At 39.9% G+C, this 11,346-nt stretch overlaps 1 pseudogene; it reads left to right on the top strand.

Moving 5' to 3' along the window:
• Positions 1-9,817: 9,817 nt before the first annotated feature.
• On the top strand, positions 9,818-11,128 carry LOC146642532 (zinc finger BED domain-containing protein 4-like; annotated as a pseudogene).
• The last annotated feature ends 218 nt before the right edge of the window (positions 11,129-11,346 follow it).

Genomic DNA, 11,346 nt, shown 5'->3' with positions numbered 1-11,346 from the left:
TTTGTTTCACTTCAGCTCTGGGTTTTGCCTCTTAATAGTAACAGTGAAAATAATGATGATTAAGGTAATCATCATGTCAGCTTATGTCCAGAGCAGAGTTTAAAGAGTCTGTGTAGTGTGCAACAAAGAAGTAAGTAGTAAGATGAATTTAGATTAGATTTAGAAGCCCTGAATAATGACTTGTTACCCAAATGCTAATATTAAAAGAAATTATTTGCAGTTGTTCAGCATTATTTAATTGATCCCATCTGACTAAAGCTACAATTTTCACTGTTGCACTGGGTTATCAGTCACTTTCTGCATAATAAACAAGCAATCAGAGCATCCTTATTGCTTTTACAGACGTAAAACGAAATATTCAAAACAGAAGACGGTTAAGTCATTATGCTTCACAAAAGCATGATTCACAAAAGCCCCCCATCCACCCCTCCCCCAGCCGTAATGGCGAATACTGTAGAATTTCGAGGTCATTCCAAAAACTCCATTAATACATTGTGTTATTTAGGATGCTTGAAAAAACATCATATTGTCCCTATTAAAAACGGAAAATGAAAATTCAGGTATGCAAGTGACAAACTAATGATTTTTTTTTCTGAATCTTGAAGAGTAAATGTTTTCCGCGGTTATTACAATGGAAGGGTCACTACAAATCAAAGTTGATCCAAGTGAGAATTAATTTTTATCCTATGATGAAACAATTGTTTTCTGAAGGAGTGGCCTTTTCTGAAATGACAATGCAGATGGAGACCCCGAATGGTTTAATGAGTCTGAAACTCTACTGGAACAATTGAAGCACCGTTATTCTCTCTTTTAGATGGTTTTCGAACACATTGATACAAAAGCAACCACAGACGCTCAGTTGTGTTGACATCCGGTGATTGTGAAGGGCAGCGCATGTAATTGCAACCATTTTCAGAGTCTTTCGCTCAATCATGTATGCCATATGCTGCTAAATAACTTAAGGTTACGATTTGGTCCCTCGTTCCAACTCTCCTTCTCATTTTAGGTATCAGGCACAGCAAACGCAAAAACCTATCCTTACAGATACAATAAAGGGAAACACAATTAACAGCGACTGTCTGAAGACACGTATTAATACTCTCATTACAAGGCAGCTCAAAAGGACACAGTCACAAACACATAAGAATAGACTTTGCAAGGGCACAGACTCTGCTCAACAAAGCACAGACTCTGCTCAACAAAGAGAGAAATAAAAGCCTGTGACAAACGGATGGACAGCATCTGTTTCTCAGTGTCAGTTGGCAGTCGGGTGCTAATTGCAAATGCCAGAAGACAAAAAAAACCATGGCAAAGGTCTCTAGAAAACTTCTCCTCAGCTCAGTTTATTTTCTTCTTTTCTTCTTTTTTTTCCTTTTTCTTTTCCTTTTCTTTTTTTTCAGGCTCCAGGGGTAAACAAGCAGGAGGTTCAAGCAGCAAGAAAAATCACATTATATATGAAGTGCTTCATGCTATCACTGACATGTGTGTGAGTGAGTGTGTGTGTAATGAATCCTAACTACAGGCTTTTTATTCCCCAATCGCCATCTAATATGTGTCTGACATTGGAGTGTAATGTTAGGGAGCATATATTGAAAGGCTTGTTTGTCAAATCTGGAATTTTTCAACTTATGTACTGAAGCTTTAGAAACCTTGATGAGAATGTGGATGTTTTTGCATCATAGGTGTGTACAGAATTCCAAATCAGTGAAAAACAAATTGAAATAACAGCAAAGTAGTAACGACATCTACCATTATTTCCGCTCTCTGAATCATAGGAGTCTTGGACTTGCTTATGATACTTGATTTTCTGACCTAAATTACATAAATTTGAGAGATAGATAAACTAATAACCTCTAAGCTGATACTCTTTGCTTCCTCTGTGGACACATTGAGACATACTTTCAAAATCTGATCTCATGTTAATAGCTCCCACATTCATTTTGCCTAAATATTGTGCAGTTTATGTGTTCATTATCCTGGATACCCCAGGAGATAAGCGATCATCCACGATACGCTCTGTGTTCATTTGCTGTTTAATTTCATGCAAGCCATTTATCAAGCAGATGTTTTCCAGTGATTTCCAGGATTAAGAACCTGTGGTAATAAATGACAGTTTCTTAAAAAAAAAAAAAGTAGTGTGGTACATGGGGGGGGGGAATTGCTGCTGACTATAAGGGTAGATTAATTACAGGTCAAAAGAAAAGTCAAGATCATGACGAAATGCTTTATTAAGACCGATCAGGCATGACAGAGAAACTGGAAACCAGTTTTTGTGTGTTAAAAGTATATTGCGATCATTTCTATACAAGTGTGCAAGAATTGTATGGACCCAGTGGGCTAGTGGCGACAGGGAGGTTTGTTAAATCATTACTATGATATAAATAAAGAGTGATCAGCTGAAACTACTGAACATAATTTATTAAGGTCCAGAGTTTGAGTAATAAATTATTTGGCTATTACCCTGAGATGAAGCTACTTCGGAAAGTGCAGTCCGACAGTGGCAGGAAGTATGACAGGATGACTGCTCAAGATATTGGTGATAGCAGAGATCAAGAAGGCAGAAACTTGGCCAGTAGGAGGTGGCTGGGTAGGAAGAGGGTCACACAAATGACAATCTGAAAGGCAGAATAACAGAAGGGCACTGATATTTAAAGCACATGTTGGAAGCAGGGAGGCACTCGGGCACGACAGAGAAACCACAGGAAATCACAGTATTTGATATCTGAGAAACAGAGTGTACAGTGTATTTTATAGTCTATAAAATTGGTGTAGAAAACGTAAAATTTTCAGGCTGTGTCCCAGTGGAGATTGCATATGAAAAGCAGAACTACACGAGTCTAAACATTGTTGTTTTTTTTTATTAAATAACTATTTTGAGAAAGTTGAAAAACAGATATCTTTCTTTTTCCTCAGTGCAGTGAAAAACTGGATTACCTAAAGTAAAAGTACTTATTCAGCATCATGCATTAGATTACTGGATCTGAGTATTGATTCAGTAATGTGTGTCACTTCAATGTGGCATGATATAAATTATTCCTATTCTGTTGGGTAGCTTCATCTATGATATTACAATATTGCAATAGCAGATTTAGATTGATAATGACATATCAAATTCCAACCAAAGAATTTATATTGTAGTTTAAAGATCCTTAAACTTGATAATCCAAATCAGTGATCCACTCTAAGCAAGCATTTAATCACAGTAAGCAGTAGGGTCAGTAGTGTGTGTGTGTGTGTGTGTGTGTGTGTGGGGGGGGGGTTGGGGGTTACTGCAGCCAGTGGAAGGCCCAGAGAGGATAGCCATCTTTCAGTCCTATCCGATTGTTAAGTGATGACGTGACGAATCCTACTTCCGGGCCTAAAATAGTCTGCGTTTAATATGGCTTTTGTGTTGTTAACATGTTTAATGTTTTGTATTTTCTTCTATTTAATCTCAAAAAGCTCCTAAAACAGTCAGTGATCACTGTTGACCTCCCTCGGCTTTTATTACCGCTAATCATTTATTTAAGCTCAGTTTTTAAAACCTTAGGATGTAACTACAGCCCAACCCATGCAGCAGTATATGAATGACTAACCTCTTATTGTGGATGGATTATCTCAGTTGTTCTCCTGGCTGAAGTTTGGTCCTTTTACAGCATCCTGCCATGCGATTACATTTGTTCCTGACCACCGAGAACACTCACGTTAACTTTTATCGAGTGGAAAAAAGGTTAGCTTGTTTATATTATGCTAACATAGCTGTGTCGCTAGCGGTCACGTAGCACATCATTATATACCAGCTAGCCGAACTTCAGTAACCCTACAAACGTCACTGCTGTTTAGTTTTCTGTCTTCATTTATGCTGGAAGTGATAACAGAGCTGTACGTTTGAATTTGTTTCCAAAACCCCGCAGTCAGGACATAGAATAGAATAGAATAGAATTCAACTTTATTGTCATTGCACATGCACAGGTACAGGGCAACGAAATGCAGTTTGCATCCATCCAGAAGTGCTTAGTGATATAGATATATTACAATATATATTAGCAATAATATAGATATGTAAGTATATTACAGAAATGGGTCTATTATGTTATAATGTACACGGTATGAAGTATGTTGTGAATATTCTATAACTATAAGTATGTACAGGCTGTAGTGAGTACAAGCTATGTACAGGATATGGACAGGATATAAATATGAAAAACTATACAGAATATGAAATAAATAACTTTACAGGAATCTGAGATATACAGCTATACAGAAATGGGAACTATGCAAGTTGTAAACAGTTGTAGGGTTAAAAATTATCGTATGTACAGAATGATTGTTTACACAGGGCTATACAGTAGTGCAGTTAAGGTAAGTGAGGGTGTGGATAATTTCTACAGAGGCTATATAAAGTGCTAGTGGTTGTGAGTGGTGGTTCACTCCATGTTATTATTGTGTGTTTGAGGGTACAGTTGTCCATTGTGTGTGTGTGTGTATGTTCAGTCCATGAGTTAACGTGGGTCAGATGTCAGGAGGCAGAGTTCAGGAGTCTGACAGCTGTGGGGAAGAAGCTGTTCCGGTACCTTGTGGTCTTAGTCCGGAGGCTCCTGTAGCGCCTCCCAGAGGGCAGGAGGGTGAAGAGTCCATGTGATGGGTGACTGGGGTCTCTGATGATTTTCCCAGCCCTTTTCAGACACCGCTTCCTGTAGATGTCTTTTATGGCAGGAAGTGGTGCTCCGGCGATGCGCTGGGCAGTTTTCACGACCCTCTGCAACGCCTTCCGGTCCGAGGCAGAGCAGTTCCCGTACCAGACTGTTATACAGTTGGTCAGGATGCTCTCGATGGTGCAACGATAGAAGTTCACCAGGATGTCTGAGGACAGGTGGTTCTTCCTCAGAGTCCTCAAGAAGAAGAGGCGCTGGTGAGCCTTCTTGACCAGCTTGGAGCAGTTGGTCGTCCAGGTGAGATCCTCGGAGATGTGGACTCCTAGGAACTTGAAGCTGCTCACACGCTCCACAGCCGTCCCCTTAATGTGGATGGGTGGATGTGGGTCAGCATTCCTCCTGTAGTCCACGATGAGCTCCTTGGTCTTCTCGGTGTTAAGCAGCAGGTTGTTTGTGTCGCACCACTCAGCCAGACGATCCACCTCCTCCCTGTAGGCGGCCTCATCGTTGTCACTGATGAGGCCAATCACCGTGGTGTCATCTGCAAACTTAATGATGGTGTTGGAACCATCAGCAGGTCTGCAGTCGTGGGTGAAGAGGGAGTAGAGGAAAGGGCTCATCACACAGCCTTGTGGTGGACATGCTATATTGCAGAGGTGTGGACTCGAGTCACATGACTTGGACTCGAGTCATTAATTTTATGACTTTAGACTTGACTTGAAAAAAGGTTGTAAGACTTGTGACTTGACTTGGACTTTTACACCAGTGACTTGGGCCTTGAATTGGACTTGAACCTGTTTACTTGAAAAGACTTGATATTTTACCCAAATCTAAAATTTAACATACATATTATATAAAAAGTGTGGACCATTAATTCACTTTATTCATTCATTCATTCTTACCACACTCCGTATGTATGTGAGCGTGAGCTGTAGCACAGCCAATCAAATTAACCAGATTTTTAAAAAAAAAACCAAAAACGCTCGAGCCTAAAATGCTCCCAAGAGTAATTTCTTTCAGCTACATAAACTACAAAGGAGTCAACAAAAAACGAAATGCAACATGCAAAACATGCAAGAAGAGAATTACAGACGGAGATGGAACAACTTCCAACTTTGTCCGACATTTGAAGTTGCATAAAGAACGGTAGGTGCTGCCTTTTTTTGCTACGATGAGATAGCGACTTAGCTAACTTCATCTTATTAGCAAATGTTCTCCGGGCTACGTTGATGATACTGTTTGGCTTTAACAGGTATGATATGTTTGTCATGCTATTTTAAATCCGGTCCTACAAGCGCATCCAAGAATAATACGCAACTTGTTAGCTCAGAATTGTCGGTGAATGGTGAGCAGGGTCCGTTTCAGAAAGGGGGTTCTGTAGCTGTACTCAGGGAAGACAGTTTCTCTCCGTCTCCTCCTCATCATTAACCCCGTAGAGCTACATGTTTATTTTTGTAAGAAAACCAATTACACCCTTATTGTGACTTATTTTGACATTGTTATGTGTTGCCAGACCATGGTTATATTTCATTATGCCAGTAGATAGTGCTCTTGCATTGCTGTGGAACTACGAGAGACTCTAGCAATAGGCTCTGTGCACGCGCAGCTCAGAAATAAATGAGCTCCGTCCTGAGCAAGATGCTAACTTCGGTGTCCTCTCTATTAATCCACAGGTAGGGGAGAGTGAGGTAAGATGAGCCACTTTTTACTCATGTTGCCCTGGATGTGAGAAAAAAATGACACAGAAATAGAATGATAACATATTCCTTTATTTTAGGATGTCTCCTTTCAAATGTAATGATCAGAATCTATGTCTGATGACGCTGCCCAAAATAATGACCTATTAAAAAAAAATGCTCCTTTGGCTCAACTTGCCCCAGATTAGGGGTAAATTGAACCTAGTCAGTGGGTAAACTGAGCCATCTTGGGGCAAACTGACCATGTAGTTTTTAAAATGTAAAACTGATCATATTGTGAAAACAAACCATTTTAACAGTTGTAAACCTGTGAGAACAAACCTGGAAACTGGTGGTTTCTAAACAAACCACCAGTTCAAAACCATTTATTCAAAAGAACTATTCAATATTCCAATGATCAAGGTTGCAGGGGAATATGAACTGTTGCTCCCTCCTTGCAGTTCCTCCAGCCTGTTGAGGTTGAGGTAGCTTCTTCAGCACATCCTTGCGTGGGAAAGATGCCTCATCATTTTCCTTGAACACAAACGTGGGTTTCTTACTGCTAGTGATCCCTCGGATTCTTCTGAGAAATCTGGCACTCACTTCGTTGTCTGCAAACCTGTCAACCAGGCCAATGTAATGGTGGCTCCTGGATTCTGTTACCTGTCGATCACTTTAGCCAGATTGTCAAAGAACTCCCCAACTGTAGTCTTATTGAAGGCTGTAGCTCTTCCCAAAGATGTTGCCTCAGGCATACGACAAGAGAGATGGTGGCGTGCCAAAAAATTCTTGAACCATTCTTTACCTAAAAAATGTAATGGTAAAGTAGTAAACTACACAAAATACATTAGTCTGTGCCAACCTACTGAAATGTTGTTGCTTGCACTTCCTACCGGCTAAACCTTTCTCTGTCCAGTTGCTGGGAGTAGGAATGTTGTTTCTGCCTGCCAATTCTAATGCCAGTTCACGGCATTTCTTTGGGGAAATGCCATGGAACTGCTCTGCAAGCTTCTTGATATGCTCTGCTAGCTCCTTCTCCACCTCCTCAGAGAAGACTCTCTTTGCTGAAGCTGTTCCACTATAGCCAACCGATTTGACCTCCTGTGTGTCCCTCTTTTTAATATATCTCCTGAGGGTTGACCTGTCAATTTGTCTTTCTTTAGCCACTGATCTTATGGACTTTCCTCCCTTGACTTCACTCGCTGCCCTTTCAATCTCCTCCAGGGGTGTTGAGCCCCAGCTGGTCTTCCGTCTGTAGGTCCTTGGCATGATATCTTTTCTATAATAGTTAACATATGACAAATACAACAAAAGGGTTCAGTATACTGAACTAAAATACGATTTAATAAGTCAGAGCCTTAAATAAATTTCAGTGCCTTATGGTGGGGTAGGTTGAACCATTGGATCAATTTACCCCATAGCCTTTGGCTCACTTTGCCCCATAGCCACCACTTTGAAAAAAACGGGCTAGCTTAGCAATTTAGGCTAATCTTTAGAAAACTTCTTCAGATGATATTATATTTTAGAAACCCACCAACATGTATAATATATCATTTTAGACACAGATACATTTGTTTTAATATTACAGTCAATTTACCTGATATGCAGAAATTTTACTTTGACAAGCAGAAAACATTTTTTTGTGTAATACAGACTTACCCCTTCTCCAATGTGCTCCTCTTTAATATAGCAGGATGGAAATGATGAGTGCTTCCTGGATTTATGTCACATAACAAAACATGTACACAGTTACCTAGATACAAGGGGTGGTTCAACTTACCCACTGGCTCATCTTACCTCACTCTCCCCTACTGACAAACAAACTTTTATGTTATCGAACTGGTTCTAAATGTCATGTAAGTTGAGTAACAACTATTCGGCTATATTTTGAGATGAGAGTGATGATGTTGTTTTGTGGTATTTTGTTGTAATGAGTATTAGAGTATCATCGGCATAATGTTACGTAGCACTATAAGTATATGCTATGACAGTGGCAACCTGCGGCTTCAGAAAATGTGTTGTAGTGTTAGCCAAGCAGTACTGAGTCCATGTATTAAGGGGAAAGCTTTTCGTTGGTGAAACAACGTTTGCAGTCGTCTGCCGCCATGTTGTGTTGCGTTCAGGGGACGCCATGTTCAAAAGTAATTGCGTATATGGCGCGAATGTGGGGAAAGGTGTGAATGTGAGATGGGTTATTTTGGTATGTTGTTATGCTTTAGCCGCGAGTGTTTTGTTTAAGTTGTGAGTATGTAAAGTCATTTTGGATTAGTTTGTATTTATTTTGCTTTTGAGAGAATGCTTTTTGTAACTTTATTTATGTTTATGAACTCTGTTGTTTTATGGGAAGAATGCATGGTCTAGTGTGATTTGTATTGTGTATATGCAGAAATAAATGAGCTCCGGCCCGAGCAAGACGCTAACTTCGGTGTCCTCTCTATTAATCCACAGTTTGCTCATATTTGGCTACGCAGTGCTCTCTAGCCTGTGTGCCGCTTGCTGCCGGTCCAGATTCCCCTAGGTCTGGTGCCGGTAACATATGGTCATGTTTAACTTTTGCATGTCTGAGCCAGGGAAAAAAAATTTTGGTTAGAAAATCTGGCCCACCTTAGTGGCTATATACGGCCTTTTTCTTCTGTCATTTATGTCAATACATCAAATAAAATTCTTTGATCTTATGTTATTAGCTGTTGTTTATTTGCAAAGGTCAGTTATTCTTAACAGGGATGCTAAACATTGCTTATTAGAACTGTATGCAGAGTTTTGAGAAAAGTGTTTTAATAAATATTGTTTATATATTTTTCATTTATATTTTTTATTGTCTGAAAACTATGAGAGTTTAAGTGTTAATAGTTATTTAGGATTTTTAGGATCAACTTAAAGTAAAATGCAATTCATGAATGGCTGAAATGGAATTTCTGACATGAGTCTAATATGCTTACCTCTATCAGATTTGAAGAATACCAGATGAAAAAGAGGATCACAAATGAACCTCAACAGCCTTCCATATCACAGTTTATGGACACCTGTGCCGGACAGTACAGCATGACTCATCCACAGCAGAAAGCTATCACGAATGCATTATTAAGTGACTTGATTATTGGTTGCAACCTGCCCCTTTCTATTGTGGAAAACAAGAATTTTTGGCACTTTCTGACGGTAGTTGACAGAAAATACAGCCCGGTATGTCGCAGAACAATTATATCAAAAACAGAGAACCTTGCTGCTGAGAAACGTTCAATGTTAAAAACTCAGTTGAGCGAGACTGATCATGTTTCAGTCACTGTGGACGTTTGGTCAGACCGAAGGATGAGGGGTTTCCTTGGTATCACTGTGCACTGGATACAGAAAGAGACAGAGAGGATGCAGCTAAAATCCAAACTGCTGGCCTTTGACTGCTTCAAAGGATTACACACTGGTGAAAGAATCCGTGAGAAATTTGAAGCTATATGTGATGAATACAACATCAAAGATAAACTAGACTATATTATTAGTGACAATGCTGCCAATATGCGGAAAGCATTCACTGTGTGCTTCCCCACTGAGCAAGCTGAGGAACATGATGATGATGGTGATCATCTTGACGACCCAGAGCTCTGGCATGACTCAACCTTGGAAGATCAGGAAACAGTAGGTGCTGCTATGGCAAAGACACAGCGCCTGCAGTGTTTTGCGCACACACTTCAGCTGGTGGTGAAAGATGGTTTGTCAGAGACCAAAGTGGCATCTCCTTCACTTTCAAAGTTATCTAAGCTCAGCTCTCTACTGCACACAAGCACAACATTCAAAGATGTGTTTGAAGCTGAATTTGGTGAACAGAAAGCGATCCCTGCTGCTGTAATCACAAGATGGAATTCAACACTGAGACAAGTGAAGGCAGTTATCCAATGTGAACATCTAAAACTCTGTGCTGTTCTTGAAATGGCTCGGCACAAGGAGTTATTATTGACAACACGAGAGTGGAACCTGTTGAAGGAGATGGTGGACATCTTGAAGCCTTTTGGAGAAGCAACAGATTTGACACAAGGTGAGAAAAGTCACGATTAGTGCTGTTGTTCCATCCGTGCTGTCCCTCAATCACCACCTTGAGAAACTGAAGCCTCAAGTCCGTTTCCTGAATGGTCTGGTCAGGAGCCTCCAAGCATCTTTGAACAAAAGATTTCTTGGAATCGTTATCCATGTGCGAATGGCTAGAGCAGAAGATGGGATCACTGCCCCCTTTTCAGATCCAGTGTACCTTAAAGCAGCTGCTTTGGATCCAGCATTTTCTCTGTTGTGGGTGGAACACCATGTGTTGGGCAGTTGTGACATAAAGACAGAGGTGACACAAAAAGTTAAAGGTAAAGATTGAATATAGTTTATATTTTTTCTGTATTTTTTTGTCTAAAATTGTAATAAAGGCTCTTTTGCTGTTGTTAATTTGTTTTGCCAGATCTGATCCTGCAAGATGCGGCAGATCCTGCAAAGTCAGAGCAACCTGTGACTCCTGGTGGGGAATATCAAGAGGACTGTGAAGATGGAGGACTCTTTGCTGCTTACTGTAAGAGGCAGAAGAAGGATGTGGGGAAGAGTCCAGCTCTACAGCTAAGTCACTACCTGGATATTGCTAATGGACAGAAAGCCCTCTTGTTCTGGGCAATGAACATGCAGACTCTTCCTTCTCTGTTTCATGTGGCCACCAGAGTTTTGGCAGTACCTGCATGTAGTGCTCCTGTGGAGCGAGTTTTCAGCTATGGTGGCATCATTCTACGGCCTCATCGTGCACAAATGACTGACAGACTTTTGGCCAATTTGGTCTTTTGCAAATGCAATGCAGAATAGTTAATAGTGAACTGAAATAACTTAAAGTGCACATTCTTGCACATTCTTGTTCATTGTTTATATATATATATATATATATATATATATATATATATATATATATATATATATATATAGATATATATATATATATATATATATATATATATATATATAGATATATTATTCATTCATTGTTTTGTACATAAGGAAATCTCAGCACTTTTTGTTTCAACAGG

The sequence above is a fragment of the Rhamphochromis longiceps genome, linkage group LG23, assembly GCF_057381845.1.
Source record: "Rhamphochromis longiceps isolate RC_006_pf linkage group LG23, R_longiceps_female_GT1.1, whole genome shotgun sequence".
NCBI classification, from domain to species: Eukaryota; Metazoa; Chordata; class Actinopteri; order Cichliformes; family Cichlidae; genus Rhamphochromis; species Rhamphochromis longiceps.
This window is presented reverse-complemented; position numbering and strand designations above follow the sequence as displayed.